The 17,536-nt window shown below is 37.1% G+C and overlaps 1 long non-coding RNA gene across 1 annotated transcript; it reads right to left on the reverse strand.

The window, feature by feature from the left end:
- Window positions 1-4,985: 4,985 nt before the first annotated feature.
- On the reverse strand, window positions 4,986-8,741 carry LOC135749320 (uncharacterized). The gene is made up of 5 exons (XR_010532339.2): window positions 8,677-8,741; window positions 7,647-7,677; window positions 7,265-7,420; window positions 7,036-7,131; window positions 4,986-5,312 (listed from the first exon to the last, which is right to left on the reverse strand). It is a non-coding gene; the product is annotated as an uncharacterized lncRNA (long non-coding RNA).
- Between the last annotated feature and the right edge of the window lie 8,795 nt (window positions 8,742-17,536).

Raw genomic sequence — 17,536 nt, forward strand, 5'->3', positions numbered from 1 at the left:
AGAGAAAGAGAAAGATTAGCAGCAGGGTGATGACTTGCCCTGATATATGAAAAATACATATTTATCATGCATATAGACTATTAAAAGAGATGAGGGAGAGACAGATAGGCTGAATTAATAAAGCCTAGTTGTGGGTGCAGTAGTTGATAAATGCACGACGGAGGGTCAAAGCTGCAGCTTCATTACCAAGTGTCTGTGAGGGGTAATGACAGTGAAAAAGCTTAACAATGTCCAGTTGTTAGGAGTGCAATACAGGCGAAATGTTGATAAACATGCTTTATGGTCTAGGGTAGGCGTTTTCAAACAGGGGTCCAAAGACCCGCAGAAAAAGACAAAGTAAAAATTTTTTGTAGCCAATTGTTTAAGTTTGTAAATAATGCGCTGTCTTTATAATATCACAATTATTTGTCTTACATAGATTAAATGTTTCTTTATAAAAATTTGGATATATATTTTAGCAAAGGGGTCCCTCGCTTAAGGTTCAACATATGTGTGGGTCCTTGCCATCAAAAAGTTTGAAAACCCCTGGTCCAGGGTTCCTAAAGTCCATTTACAAAGAAACTAGATGATCATTACAATCATTAAAAAGATTTTATTCTCTTATATGCAAAAACTAAAACTAATAATTTTAATAAAGTGTATAAAACTACTACCAGAAAAAAGTGTAAGCGAGAGAGAACCATGAAGAAAGAAAGGTAAGACAGTGTAGTTAAAGGCGGGGTGCATGATTTTTGAATAACACTTTGGAAAAGGGAGTCGGGTCGAGTACCAAAACACACTTGTAGCCAATCAGCAGTAAGGGGCATGTCAGATTCTATTGGGGTAGGGGCGTGTTTGTTTAGGTGATTTCAAATATCAACATTGGCTTTCAGAGATCATGCACCCCACCTTTAATGTCACACTTATTAGTATGCTAAGCTAGCTGAGATCCAGACATATGTTAGAATATTGACTGTAACACATTTTTATACCCCCCACACAAAACCATACACACATCCTGCTATAGTTTGTGTACAAGTTTAAGTATACGAGAAATTATACTTACATTTCAGAAGTATACTTACATTTCAATGTCAAAGCAAGATTTAAGCCTGATTTATATTTCTGCATCAGACACTTACACATTTAAGCCTCCGTCAGGGAAGTATCTTCATGAACAAATCTACAGGGCTGCAATGAAGACGCTTAAGCGATGATCTACCATCTTCACCAGCTTCATTAGCCACACACACAGAACACACGAGCACCTGTGGCAAGGCTGAGCTCCCGGGCCTGGCACTCATGGACCACCCAAGCGTGTGTGTGGGTTCGAGGCCTACAGCACTATTGTGCAACAGGGCCTATGAAACGAGAGCCCTTGATGAGAGAGGAACGGAGCTATGGTGCATTGCACAGGCGGCGTCAAGCTCTCATACCGTGCGTATGTGTGTGTGAGTGCAGACGAAACCGCAGCTCTACAGCACGCTGTAATTCACTCACCACGGAAACCACCGGTAATTCTTCTGCCACCGTGTATGCGAGCTGCGCCCCATACGCATGCACGCACATACAGGATTTCCTTGTTTGTTTACACAAGAATATCATGAATCGGCCGTTCACCAAACTGCAGCTTCTGACAGACAGCTAAATTGTGATCCAGGCGCTTGTCGTGTTTAAGGACTGTGATCATGGCTCAGAGATGAGGTTTCATTTCTGCCATGACCTCTCAGGATAAACTAGAAAAGCCACTTAACTCTGGGGCTCAGCTGCCAAACCTCAAGAGAGTTAGTGAGAGAGCCAGAGTAAGAGGGAGGGACAAATACAGACACAGAGAAACAAGAAGTGGTTACTTGACTACAGTACTAGCAGTGTGGTTGGGTGTTGTGTCTATCTCGCTCTTTTTTGCACGGTTGATGATTTAAAGATTTGAAGGTTTGTAACATACACAAAGGCACTGACTTCAATGCCTTTATCCATAGTGACTGATAGTTTAAGGTATATTTATTAGTCCCTGGGATCAAATCTATGACCTTTGCGCTGCTGACCTTTGCCCTGCAGTTTCACCTTAACAAAATCTCGAACTCTTGTAAGCTGAACCATCTTACCCTCTGGCTGACAACAATTAGCACTGTAGCCCAAGGGAAAAGTCTCTTTCAGTCTTTTTCCTCACACTAGACTATAAGTATCTACATATTTTTGCCACATGGTTATGTGTGTGTGTGTGTTTGTCAGGCGGGAAGAAAATGGCTGGGCTCCTGTGTTCCCAAATAACAAATAACCCTCAGTGACAAGTCTGAGTACTTCCAGGGGCTTCTCTTCCTTTTTAACAACTGTAGTAATTTGTGAGAGTAAGAGCACACATCTGGCCTGTCCCATTACTGCTGCCTGTAGGGACGTCACACAGCGTCTCACAGTGAAACACTTGGGCTTCAGTGAGAAGAATGAGAGGAACAACTCTCTTAACACACATTATCTTAAATTCATGCTCACATATGAAACTACAGAGCTTTTCAGCACCTCCTCATCCACCGTGTAGGCCTGTACTGACCTTAAATTACCTCAGTTCCCTAAACTGCTTTAATCTTGCACTAGTCTGTCTGTGTGTTTGACAGGCTGGGGCTGACCCAAAAGTATATAAGACAAAAAACTCTATTTTTGGAAATATAAACCCTAGTCATATCCGGAGACTATAATATTGGGGGGGGGGTACTTAAAGCAGTACCTAATAACACCCTAACAAGTGAAAGTACCACTCACCTGTTTAGAAATGTTAAAGGGACACTTCATTTGTTTTGAAAATATGCTCATTTTCCACAATGATATTACGCAGCACATGAAAATAGTCCCCTGCTACTGAAAATAACCAATGGGACTATTTTCGGGAAGTGCGTAATATCACTACGCCTGCTGCAGCCATGTTACGGCAGCAAACTCCTTGATTATTACGCCAGAATGAGAGTATAGTTCCTAGCCATATCCTAGCCTAACAACTTTAAATTTTTGTTGACCTTAGTACACGATGTTACTACAAAGAGTCGAGTTTCAAATAGAAAAAATGTCGAAACTCTTTGGTTAATTTTAGCGCGATGCTAATGGTCTAATCAGATTCAATGGATTGTGCTAAGCTATACCAAAAGTGGTACCGCCAGACCCGTAGATCAGCTGAATGGATTCCAAAACGGTATAATCAAATGTTAACCCTAGAACTGAAAAATGAGCTTATTTTCAAAAAAAGTGGAGTGTCCCTTTAAATCCAGTTATGGTTATTATCTTATAATAGTAATCTAGTTTATTGTGGTGGTGTGTGTGTTTGTTTGGCAAGTGATGCTCTAGTTTGTGGTGGCGATAAATGTCATATATTAACCTAGAACAAGACAACGCAGCAAAAGCAATGTAAGCTATATACGATCACACCCTCAATGTGTGGTACAGATGAAACTTATACAAAAGTATGACCTCTTTGTCTCCATCGTATGTGATTTATGACCTCATTTTAATCTATCTCCTTCTACATTGGTTTCATTTTTATATTAGAAATGGACACCACATCTTTCATCTCTCTCTCATTCACTGAAAAAAATTTGGAGTAGAATTTACTTGAAAAAAGTTAGGAAAGTTTTTTCACTTAGAAAATGTGAGTAATTTCAATAGCATTCCCAAGTAAAAACTAAACACAAGGAACTGTAGCTTTCATTAGAAAATCTCAAGTAAAGTTTACTTGGAATTTTCCAGTAAATTGTATTGACTGTTTGTTTATATATTTTACTTAAGTAATGCTTATAAATTAATTTTTTTACACAATGATCCTAGTTATTTTATTTAAAATTTTGAGTAACCTTTACTTTAAATATATTTTAACATTACTTGATGTTGTTTATTAAAATGGTGTTCAATAAAATAACACTGACATACATTTTACTTGAATACTTTTATTTCTATAAGATTCCTTAAAGATGGGAACATGAAATAAAACAAATAGTAAAACTCCATCAGTTTTATGGTTCACAATAGTGAATTTACTACAGTAAACCACACAGTCCATTAAAATGCATAAACATTTAAACATAAACATTACAACAATGTCAGTTGCAGATATCAAAAACAAATGTGCAAATAGTCAAACTAGTAGCTGCCTTTCATTAGCTTATTTTAATTTCAATTAGATTAAATTAAGTGAAAAAAGACATCAAATAAAATAATTATTCTTCAGCAGAATAGTATTACTTATTACACGGCTCTCTGGAATGCTTGATTCTGATTGGTCAGTTGAGACATTTGCAGGTTCGTTCTTTTCAAATAATAACCGCTCCAAAATAATAACGCATAGCCGGACTACTTTCACGAGTAAAATCGCTCCGCGCCAATCAAGATCAATAAAGATTACTGTCTGTTTGGCGCCATCTTGTGACAAACACTCGACAACCACGACAAGACACAGAGAGCTTACTGAGACTGAACTTGACAAAATAGAGCATGGCAGCTAGGAAGCCAACACACAAAAAAATACAGAATGGGCATTAAAACTTCTCAAAGACTGGCTAAAAGAGAAAAAATGGAGACAGACAAGTATGAAGCAGAGGATCTTAATAAGGTATTACGATCATTTTATGCATCTGTGCAAAGTTTCGCGGAAGGATAAAAATGTTAATTTAAAACAAATATGCCAATAAAATGTTTCAAATTCATATTCATGTCCCGTTTTTTTTCTTATGTGGCAAGTAGCCGTGTAATAAGCGGGATAATGTAGAGGCAGCCGGTAGTTATTGGGAAATAAGCCCCTTCAGTGTGATACAAGACCCTCCGCTTCGCGTCGGGTTCTGATCACACTGTCGGGGCATATTTCCCAATAACTACCGGCTGCCTCTACATTATCCCTTACTTAAAATGCATAAGAATGGCTATGTTAAATAGTACTGTAGTTGAAATTGTTTTGTGAACAACATTTCTTGTTTAAAACAAAACAATCAAAAAAAAAAAAAAAAAACGTACAATAAGTGTAAGGAGTGCCCAACTAGCAGATTACATTAGAAGCTTTCTATGCAGAGTTAACCTTTGGAGAAAATTTAAAAAGCATCTAACCCAAGAAAAATTTTATGAAACACTCCAAATGTGTTTCTCAGCTTTGGGGGACAGCTTAAGTTTAGGGAGTAAATGCAGCCTGTGAGTGAAAGACATGCATTTGTGAGATTCTTACATCCCAGCAGCACCTCAGTTCCCTCAATGACAATGATGACATCAGACATACCGGCATCTTCTTCCACAGATCTGCTCAGTACGATGATTTTAAAGACATGACTGAATAAGGTATCCTTAATCATGTCTCTGCTGATATCCTGTGAAATACACAAGTCATTGCAAAGTGGTTAAAATACTGTACAGTATTCAGCAGTAACTGTATGATGTTAAGTTATACTTTTACATTGAACACAACAATGAGACTCATACGCAATTATTACAGTAGAAAGAAACATGATGCTAATAAAGATAACTACATACATTTATAGTCAGGAGGGTGTAAACCTCTGGAAATTATAATTGGTGTAAATTGTTATGTCTTTTGGGAAACATTACACAATGGTTTCTAAAGACAATATATATAGTAGTCAACATTTGAAGTGGATCAAAAACATTCACCAAATTTGTCCTAAAACAAGAACGGGTATTGGATATTGGTTTTAAGAAAACTTTTAGAAAAGGTTTTGATCCACTTCAAATGTTGACTAGTGTACATGAAAGAAATATAAACAACATAACAATTTACACTGGTAATCCTGTCCAAAAGTTAACATACACCTGACATTTAAATGTATGGTGTTCTTTAAGTAAGGGATAATCCACGGCCAGCCATGCATTAAAGGGTTTTAATGCACGACGTAGAGGCGAAGAACCACCCGACGCGTAGCGGAGGGTGGTTGCCTCTGCGAAGTGCATTAAAACCCTTTAATGCATGGCTAGCCGTGGATTATCCCGCTTATACCTTGGTTATTTGCCAAGTTAAAGCTGTAATTAATGTTTACAGTGTAATTTTAACCGACAGGTAAAAAATGACGGTCATCTTCTTAAGTTAAGGCTCGCACTCCGTCCGCTTTAAATAAAGTAGTGCCATTGTATTGCATTTATTTAAATGAATTATCATATTTATTTAAATTCATTAAATAATTTATGAATGACAGCCAACACTGACAGTGACAAGGCAATCTTTATTTGATCTAATCATTTATTTAAATGAATTATGTAAAGTGTGAAATAAAACCGACGTCTCTAACCACGATTACTATATAAGGACACATTACATTTATTGAAATGGATTAAATTAAATGAAAACAAAAATCAAACAGTTGGAAATCTCTCTCTCGCTCTCTCTGCAAGTGTAACTGTGTTACTATGGTTACCAATGTTTATAGTAGTGGATTAATTTCTAACTTTAATCAAACTGACTGGAACTACCTGTGCGTTAAACGGTTTTAATGCACACCTTCCAGCCAATCAGAATCGAGTATTTAAACAGACCATGGTATAAGTAACAATGGTGTATAAGCTTTAAAATTTTCCTCAGTATGAAAAAATGGATTTTAGCATCATTGTCAGTGCTTGACAGGGTTCAAATATGCAGAAAAATTAAGCAAAAGGAAAAATTATGGAAGATTTCCTTGTAGACGGTTTAATGGCTCAGGAATAAAAAGAACACGTAACACAAATAGGGTATATCAGTCAAACCACTACTGTCTACATCCAAAATAAAAGAAAAATAGAAATGGATGTAGCTGTGTATGTAGCCAGCTAACTGCTAGCTGCTTCACTTATTGTATATCCATATCTGGACCCCGCCTCCCAGTAAGACATTAGATGATCCAAGACTTGTGCAGAGATGACACCAGGCCATGCAAGGACTTCAAACAAAGTCAGCCCTAGACTATTAATTGATTATTTCTTTTTCTTTGATTTGTTTCAATTTATTGATCATTCAACATTGTGTTTTTGTAAAGCTGCCTTGTAACATTGTACACTGTAAAAAGTACTATACAAATAAATTTGAATTTAATTTAACTGTACTACCTGGTGGTCTTCAATGAGCTCCTTAGCTGATTCTCCCAGGAAAGATAGGAGGCAGCGAATCACAACGTCTCACCTATCTTCAAGGCTATCTTCTTGCTGTTAAAAACAGAAGGAAAATGCAGTGAACATTAAATGTGTATACATCTACATATAACATATTTACAGAGTCAGGAAGCAGCATATCATCACACAAGTAATTCCCAATTGTAAAAAAACATTTACATTTTACCTAGCTCAGTGAATCCAGCAAATGTTTAATTCTTATGCCAGCAACCCCACCCCTCATCTCAAACAAAGCCAGGAGTTTTGGGGTATAGAAGTCCAGCTTTTACAAGAATGTACGCTCCAAGGAAATTGTGGTGATTCTTCTGAAATCATTTTTTATCTAAAACAAAGAAAATAAAATGTAACACAATCAAGTGATGATTAGAGTTGGATGCACTTAAGTGTATTAATAGCTGTACAGTAGTCTTCGGTTTGACTGAAAGTTGCATTTTTTACATAAGCACCTCATGCTTTGGCACCTACAGTAAACAAACGATGCACTTGTGAATGCATACTTATTGCTATATATCTGTGAGGTGTGCTGTAATAAAGTATTGCCAACTTACCTTGCATTAGCTTGAATAGTGGGTGAAATATCTGTAAAAGAATGTAAGAAATGTTCACGTCAGCAAATATTTTTTTTAACAATTGTAAATATATTTACTGATCTTACTGACATGAGGTATGCTTACAACTAAACTTACCTTAACAATTCATTGACTGTGGTTATGCAGTTATGTAAATTAAACATTAATAATTTGCCGGTGTCATTCATGACATTCATTTTGAATCATTTATGATAATATTTTAAACTACACTAACGTTTTTACTCAAGAGTAACACCCATATATCTTTTAACAAATTAGAATCTCCAACTGTTTGTAGATATCAACCACGTGTAAAGTGGATGTTGGTCAGTAAAAGAACATCATGAAATAAAATACAGGCTTTACAACTTAAATAAGGTTGATTGTTAAGTAATTAACATTTATCTAAACAAGCATTTAGCATTGTGTAATTGCAAAAGTGTGCAACACCTTATCGATTTCTATATAACTTACCTATCATAGCCAATAGTATAGGTAAACAATATAAATGAAGTTCAAAGTAATATTTGCCTTGTACACGTGCATTTTAAAAAGTACCCTATCGTTAATCATGTGTGATTAATACGCGAAAAACAGGGTGATTATTACATTTCGGCACTTCGAACTTTTCTGGGACAGAATGCTTGACCACGACACGCAAAGCCTCGAGCAAGGTTTGCGCGGATGTTTTTAAAATATTCGTCTGACAGGATTAAGTTAACGTTATATATAAAACTTAAGACAATTGTTTTCTACAGAGATCGCGTTTGCTAATAACGGATGCAAATCCCAAACTCCATGTGTTTAACAAAACAAAACTAAGATTACGTTTTAACGTTATCCAAAAATCTGTTATCCAAAAACATAAACATGAACACTGTTAGCATCTGTAACTCGATAAAAGGAAACAATAGGCACAAACCACTGGGACTGCAGATAGCTTAATAACTCTACACTTTTAGCAAATATACCTCAATTAATTAATAAGCATATTAATAACTTAACTTACCGTGGTAAAATTCAAAGTAGCCGTCCTGAAGTCTCCCTTCCTTTCCTCTGTCCGCGCCACTTCAGACTCGAAGTCAAATACGCATGCGCATCAATTATCTTGCTGTACTATTGAGTATATTTTACTTGAGTTGTTCATTTGTTGGTGTGATTTGATTAGATGGCGAACAATAAGTAAATATTACTTAGGAGATTGTATTTAAATTTACATACGTATTTTAGAACAATAAATGACAAAGAAACTGCAAGTAATGTACTGAATTAAACATGCCATTTTTAAGTAAAAAGACAAACTACTATTTGCTTGTAAAACATACTTAAATAATGTTTCCATTATTTACAAGGTCAAAAAATCACTTTTTACAGTGTTCTTCCCCAGGGCCTTTAATGGGTTGATGAGTAAAGGTTGAGTGGGCAGCACTGCAATCGAGCTCCCGTAGCCTCCTAACAAACAAATACATACACACACACAAACTCAGTCACACACTGCAGTCAAAGCTTTCAACTCCAGCAGCCTCACCTATTCATCTCAATGAGAAGAAAGTGATGGCACTCCTCAGCAGCTTATGTATACGAGCAAGCGCTCACGCACACACGTCTTTTTGTATTGTTGTGTACATTATGCAGGATGAAGTCATGCATTTAACAAACCAAACAAAACGAAGACACATTGAGTGGGTGTCAAACATCGCCTGATATTCTCGAAAATTAATTATTACATATTAGTCTATATTGGCCTTAAAGGTCTGGTGTTTTTAGCAGCATCTAGTGGTGAGATTGTGAATTGCAACCCACAGATCAGCTCACCCCTTCATTTCGAAACGCATAGTGAGGTAGTCGTCTGAGGTAACATACTGATGTCCGTTTATGGCTAGGCGGGACTTCCATGTAAGTGGACCTACAGTTTATGTAGATAAAAACGGGTAATAAAACAATACAGCTCATTATGTAAGGTCTTTATACACCATTTTATGTTGCAAATTACACCTTTAATATCAGGCACTCTATCCCGCAGTGATAATGAACTACATTAACAACACTATTTATAGCATTTTAAATAGTTACACAGACAACTAGACGATAATCAGTGCACACAGAGCACCTTTTCACGAAACGCATTTCTTATTGAATCAGCTAAAGCCATAGTGACTACTGACTCTGGCAACACAAACAAATACAAAGAGAGATAAAAAGATCTGAGAACGAGAGAAAGGGAGAGAGAAACAGAAAGAAAGAGAGAGAAAAGGAAGGAAAATTGCTACTAGGACCAAGAGCATTGCACCACGAGCCTGTAAATCACCAGATTATAGCTTTTATGAACACCGCTCGCGTGAAAATAATTGCTAATGTTATGAGAGTAACCAATGGAAATCGAGGTAATGGAGCAGTTTATAAATCCTGATTGCTATACATGGAAAACTTCCAGCCCATCTACTTTGTTATTTACAGCCTATAATAAAAACACTTAGAAGTGCACAATAAATGCATGGCTGTTACAATAAATAAAAAAAATCTGCCGAAAAGTAGTTTCTGTTCTGTTTTTTAAGCAATGCTGCAAAAGTATTTGCTTCCAAATTTTACATTAACCGTCACTAAACCAAAACCGAGAGAGAGAAAGGGGGAGAGTGGGGGGTTCAACATCACAATAATTAGGAAATCATTTAAAGAAAAGGAACGCCAAAGAAGGATAAAACTAATTATCTACAGGATGTATGAGGATTTAATGGATATTTTACATGAATATCACAAAACAGTTGTTGTTTTAAACAACTCGCAGTCTTCTTGATGCACAAACCCACACGCACACATGCTTTAAACTTATCTTAGAGATTATGGTGTTCATAACAAGCTTTTCTCGGTTTCAACATGTGTCATTGCCCACACAGATAACACATTGCCTTTTACTCTGAGGTAGAAACACCTCCTCAGTATTTAAATTATCTGTGGGTTAAAAGGAGAGAAGCACAAACACAGTAATGTCAGGGTGATGTGGAGGACGTGTTGGTGCGAGAGGAAGAAAAAGAGAAAGGGAAGAGGGATCATTAGAGCTGTTTGTGTGTGTGAAGTAAAAACAGAAAAACAAAGGAGGAAATTCAAATAAAGGTGTTGATGTATTAAAGCTTATGTGTGGTGAGACCAGCTGTGGGAACTGATGTTGAAGGCTGTTTAAATTAGTTCACTGTCTCTTCCAGTTATATTCTGTACACAGCGTGGGTGAAATAAATAAATAATTTCTTAAGATAACAACAACAACACATTTCACAGTTCTGTATCGGTCTGAATTATAATGATTGAAGTGCATTATACTGTAGAAGCTTAATACTATAATGATAATTAATTTTGTCATTCAATAAAAAATCTTTTTCATTTTGTACATGCATGCAATATGCAAACGTTTGCCTCTGTTTTACTTATGCACAATATCACAATGTACAATCTGAACTATTTTCATCTACCACACAGGAAGACAAACGGTAAAAAAGGTCAGAATGTGCAATAACAGAACTCTCCCACATAATGTCACACAGTGAAGATGCATTTCTAGCTACCAACCGCTCATTCTGCAGTTTCAGGAGTATATTTCGGTTAGGATCAGTGTATTTTCCTTCGAAGGCATATGCCTTTGACGTATATCAGTAGTTGTCAGACCTTTAACTGTACTACAGGCTGTGTCACTGGTGTGGGCTGACATAACACACATGCATGCACACATGACATTTGAACATCAAACAGCACAGCCTTGCTAATGCAGTCCAATTCACTTCTCTTTTTCTCACTATAGACAAGTGGCGTGCCTGCTAATGTGTGGTCGTGACCTATCTTCCTCCCCTTTCCTTTTTTTTTTACTTTTCGTTGTTCTCTGACTTTTGTTTTTCTCTCTTTCTGTTCGTTGCGTGTGAACTTTACTCGTGCTGGTGTGGGTTTAACTGCCCCAGAGATTAAATGTATGAGAGAGCGTCTTCACCAAACCTCAGACAGCGATAAGGTATGTGCGAAAGCGTGGGACGCATAGAGAGTGTTTATATGTGGTTGATGCATATGGTATTAAAAACATCTCTATTTCTCATAGACTGGTATCTGTAGTAAAACTTGCACAAAACTCACAAACAAACCAATAATAGGTGTCATGTTGGGCACAAAAATGTATTTTTAGCTTTGGCTCTTTTTATCGGAACAGCTCTCCATACGTTCACACAAGCAACAAATGCTGTCAAACTGGCAGCAATAAGTGCAAAATCCAATTTGACACTTACACCTACACATGGAAAGGTGCACATCTTATGAAACTCGGTTTATCACCCACGCTTTATAAGGAAAAGAGTACAAACTAGAATTTATAGATCAACCTCATTTTTAATTTTACTAATTCATCGGAAAAACATAAAAACAAAGATGGAGAGCAGAAAAGTCATCATTCCGAATGAGAGTATCCCTCTAGTTGCCATGACAACAGAGCAGCGGATGGCTTGTGTGGACAAGTCAAAGGCAACAAAGTTGATGGGGAAGACATGAAAACTGAAAACAATTTCAACAACACGTGTAGAAAACAACATCAATAATTCAAGAAGCTGGTATGGCAACACACTTCTGATTCCTGTACCCACAACCAGCATTTCGCCATTCTGCCACACCAACTCCCCACACCAGTACTGAAAAAGGGGTGTCATGGATTCGGGGAGTCATGAGAGGTTCAGGTTACGAGTCTGAAAGTTTAAATAGTGTTGCAAAGAGAGATAGACAGAAAGAAAGACAGCCAGAGAGACGTCGTGCAGAGGAGAGAGCATGTGGTTTCTGGTCTGTGAGGTTTCACAAGAGCAAATGTTTCTCTTGCTCACTCAGCACTTATAGATCATTGCACCAAACCACAGCTGAACCCGTGAGATAACCTACACACACACACGCACACATGAAGATACTCTGAAGTAGAAAAACAACTTTAGAAATAAATGTGTGGCTAAACCATAGCACATGACAAGATAATAATTTGTGAGAAATCGAAGAACGAGCAGACTAGCGAGAACTCGTATTTTTCTTCCTTTGACCAAGATAGGTGGGCAAGCGCTAAGATGTGTGTTTGTGCGTGTCTGTGGTGAAAGTGAGACACTTTTACAAGGGGAACTGGTTTGTTAGCCTCATTATTTTTGCCGACACAATGATTCTCACAACCACATCTCCTTTCTGAAGAGCCCCCATACAGAACAACAACTCTCTTAGCAATGACACAAACAGACAGCATAGAAACACAACAGAACAGCCGCCCTGAGCTTCTGCAGTGATGTGTAATATATTATTGTGATGCAATCATGCATAAAAACGACACTAGATTAGACCATAAACTACTATAGACAACAGAATCAGCTTATTGTGGTCTACCCTATATATGCTGATGAATATGGGTGATTAATATCGATCAATTTCACTAGGTTTAGAATGGTATCAGATTCATTTTCACACAATGGTTTAAATAATGCTAAACAAAGACATGATTACAGGCAATTATTAATATAGCAAGACTGTTAGAGAAGCTAGACATCATTTGGTCTTCTACAAAAATAACAAAACTTGATACAATATACGTAATCATATCAAAAACCTACATGCGTGGATTCAGTTGATTTGAACTATTGTCCTCTGCTATTTGATAACCATACTGAAAACACATGTTCTGCATTTACTTAACTGACAACTTCCCCTGTCTAACTTTTGCTTATACAAAAACTCCTCAATTCTCGGTCCCGTACACATTGCATATTAATTCAGCGGTCACTTCACCTTTTAATGCTTAATCCTGTTCTGTACACACAGAATTCAGTAATTTACGGTACTGACAACTGCATTCTACAACCGAATTAACTCTCACAAAATGCAGTTAGTGACAACCGAATTTACAGAAACTCTGCTTAGTGTGTACATAACCGAACTGAACAACTAGTTAATCAAGTGTTTAAACGTGCATCATAAACAGGACAGGTCTATGTTCTGAAAAAATTAATTCCTAGAAGGGGAAAAAGTCTTCTGTAGGCCTGTGCGCGGTTCAGAAAATGACAGAGGCACCAGCATTGCTGACAAGTGTTGCCAGATCTTGAACTGAAAAAACAGCGAACAAGAAAAATCCAATAATAAACCGAAATAAATCTAAATGCTTTACCCAAATGGTATTTACGTACAAAAAAGACAAGGACCTGGCAACACTGCAAGACGCGCGTTGTGAAGCAGCCTCACAAAAGCTTACAATACACAACGCCAAGATGGAGGTTTGTTACAAAACACAATGCTGTTAAATTATTTTGGTCAAAGCTGTTAGTGATAAGCATGCGAGACGGCAGAACGTTGCTATGGTTATTTCTGTGTCAATCATCAGATTTTCAGGAGTGAGTCTGTACAGACATGAAACAAACATTTAGGAGATTCACTCCTGCATTTAAATGCGGTTGTCACTGCCGAAAGATTGCAGTGTGTACGAGACCCATGTTCATCCTTCTCTAGCTATCTCTATTACTACTGTACATGTACAGTAAACAACATAGCTTTGTAAACTACTTCATTGTTGTCTCCTTGGTCAAATTGCTAAATGCTTATTCATTTATAAGTCACTTTGGATAAAATTGAATGTTAAATAAATAAATGTAAATGATATTTGTGATTTTTATTAATTTTCTGACATTAATTTTATACCCACAATACTTAGCCACTGCACTCTGGTTGTGCGAATTCCCCAAATGTGGGAATTTCAACTGCAAAATTTCTGCGTTTGAGCTCTTCACTCGTCTTTGTGTAGAGAGTTAAGCTGTAAGTCGAAGGTCGCTGGTTTAAGGCTCATGGCTGGCAGATTACGACTGTGGTGCCCTTGAGCAAAGCCCTTAAAAGCTAATTGCTGCAGGTATAGCTGCCCATTGCTCCAGGTGCATGTGTGTTCACTACTTACTGGGATGGGTTAAATGCAGAGGTCACATTTTAAGTATGGCTTCCATACTTGACAAAACATGTCACACTTTTACCTTTAATAAATAACCAAGTTTGCAGAATCAGATTTTTCACACAGTTACTCACAAATAATCAAAATGTGTTTTCCAGCAGTATAGTGATTTTGGGGTTGCTAGGCATCAGCAGTGACCACAAATCCTGGCAGTATGGAAAGAGCTGAAATATAAATCACATATTGTCCTGCATTTCAAACGCATGGCATTTATCCAGACATGCACATGATATAGCATAAAGAACGAAAAATGCTATTTGCTGCCTGATTAAGTGAACTGGTAAAGCAATCAATAGTGGTTGTATGAAGTTCTCAAGATTTCTGAAGCTGCATTTACCATGCAAAATCATTTTTGGCAACTAGCCTAAGCCACTATGGCGTTGTGTATCATGTCAAGCTCATGTCATGACTTGGATGGCCAAAAATCTTTCATTTTACAAGCTGACTGATCTGAGTGAAATCCGATCACCATGTTTAAAAGACTAAAGGCCCTATTTTAACGATCTAAGCACATGGTCTAAATAGGTGTGTCTAAATCCACTTTTGCTAATTTAACGGCAAGAAAAATGGTTTGTGCGCACAGTCTAAAAGGGTTGTTCTTGTTCTCGTAATGAGTAATTGGTGTGTTTTGGATGTAACGTGCAATAAACTAATAAGAGTCTCCCATCCCCTTTAAAAGCCAGTTGCACTCGTGCGATGCTGATTCCCTATTTAGATGGTGGATTTTGTAAACTGAAAAACTAAACCTTTGGTTCTCTTTAAAAGACCTTTTCTTTCAGTCATGGAAGTAAATTAAGCAGGCTTTTAATTGCTGTAAATGTATGGACAGGCTACATGATCAGTGTAATCTCAAAGAATAATTTACAAATATGCAAGAAAAGGTTTGTACTCTAAAAATACTTTATTTGTAACAAACAAAAACAAAGGAGATAAAGATTTACAAACGTGTGGAGAGCCGAAATGTTTCAGCACTCGGACAGCGCCGTGAGTGTTTTGAAAAGCATTACTTAAAAAAGGTTCTCATCTCACCATATCCAAAGGTACAAAGTCATTACATACAATAAATCCATGGGGTAGCATTTAACACATATTAAAATAAATGCAATATTTTAAAGCAAAACATTAAATTATTTACCAGGCTACAGGTGAAGTAGCTCTTTAAGCCTTCTAACATCTCGTAATCAGTCATCATTTATATCCAAGAGACATGATAATGATCTTTGACATTTTAATCTTTAAATATTTCATATTTCAAAATGTTTGTGTGCTGCTGTGCATCCATTGTGTGTAATAAGCAAACGCCGTTGTCGTCCCGTTTATAGGCGCATACTACTAACGCACTCTTTATATAACAAAAAACAATATTGCACCATTGACTTTAGACTAGGTTTTAGTTTGTCAATGTCTATTTTACTTGGCTCAAAATAGCAACGCGCCAACAATGCGCCTGAACACACCTTGTTTTCAGACCAGCACGCTCATAGGCACACAAATGGGCGCAAGTGCATTTGTTATTTAAAGGATAATTTCGGTATTTAACACTTTGAGTCTCATTTCTGGTTTGTTTTGGATGAACTACAGTGATGGACACAGAAATTTTGACAATGGGTCGTGTCTTGACTTTTTGACTCATTTAGAAGCGTCTCTTGACTGCTTCAGAATGGAAGTCAATGACCATGCACAAACGTTCATTTTCAAAACTGTACTACTCACCGAGTGGTTCGTGGTGTTCATTGATGATTAATAACAAATATATTGGCGCAATGTATGATTTCAATCCGTGTTATTTGCTATAGTGGAACTATTTTTTCAGATACCTCACAACCGCGTATATACTTCCGCTCTATATTTGAGTCTGAAGCGTTAGCACACTCCCGACCACTTGATGGCGACAACCACTTTGCGATACAAGTACGCTCGGTGTCTAGCGTATAGACAGTCACAATTGAGCTCAACTTCAAACCCAAAGCTGGTCACTGAGCCATCAAATATGGGAAAAATTTCTTCTGAGAGAAACCGAGCGAAAAAACTACAACCGCATGTAAACAGACCCTTTTCTGTTTCCCGGTGGCGGAGTGATATTTCAGCGAGCAATGAGTCTTACAAGAGAAGTCAATTTTACAAAATGCCAAATAAAACACGACAGAAACTGTATTTCGCTACACAACTTGTTTTTAATCATCAACGAACACCACGAACCACTCGGTGAGTAGCACAGTTTTGAAAATGAACGTTAAGTGTTGTTTTAATGACATGTTTGTGCATGGTCATTGACTTTCATTCTGAAGCAGTCAAGAGACTCTTCTAAACGAGTCAAAAAGTCAAGACACGACCCATTGTCAAAATTTCAGTGTCCATCACTGTAGTTCATCCAAAACAAACCAGAAATGAGACTCAAAGTGTTAAATACCGGAATTATCCTTTAAACAACATGGCGCTGAATGTGAAAATGGCACAATGACAATAAAGTTATTCATTAATTCATTCATTCAAGGAGGTTATTTAATATACAGGTTTCTCCATGTTTTGTCTATATTTAAGCATGAAACGAAAAATGTAAAAAAAACAACAACAAAAATGTGAGAAACCAATAAATAAAACAACAAAAAATGCGCCGTTTAAGTGAATGGAAAGGACTGGCGTATCATATGCACGCCATATTGGAATTTGGCGTATGTATTGCACGATTTTCACACTTTGTGCTATTTATACACAATTCCGTGAGACTGGTTTGCTTCGACAGTGCGGAACTGAAACTAACAATAAACACTTACATTGCGCTTTGCGCTGCATTTCGCTGGGTGTATGATAGGGCCCAATAATCTTTGTGTATTACTGAACACAGTAAAAATATATCAAATAAATTTATAAACACTTACAGGAT

Source organism: Paramisgurnus dabryanus, chromosome 2 (assembly GCF_030506205.2).
Source record: "Paramisgurnus dabryanus chromosome 2, PD_genome_1.1, whole genome shotgun sequence".
Classification (NCBI taxonomy): domain Eukaryota; kingdom Metazoa; phylum Chordata; class Actinopteri; order Cypriniformes; family Cobitidae; genus Paramisgurnus; species Paramisgurnus dabryanus.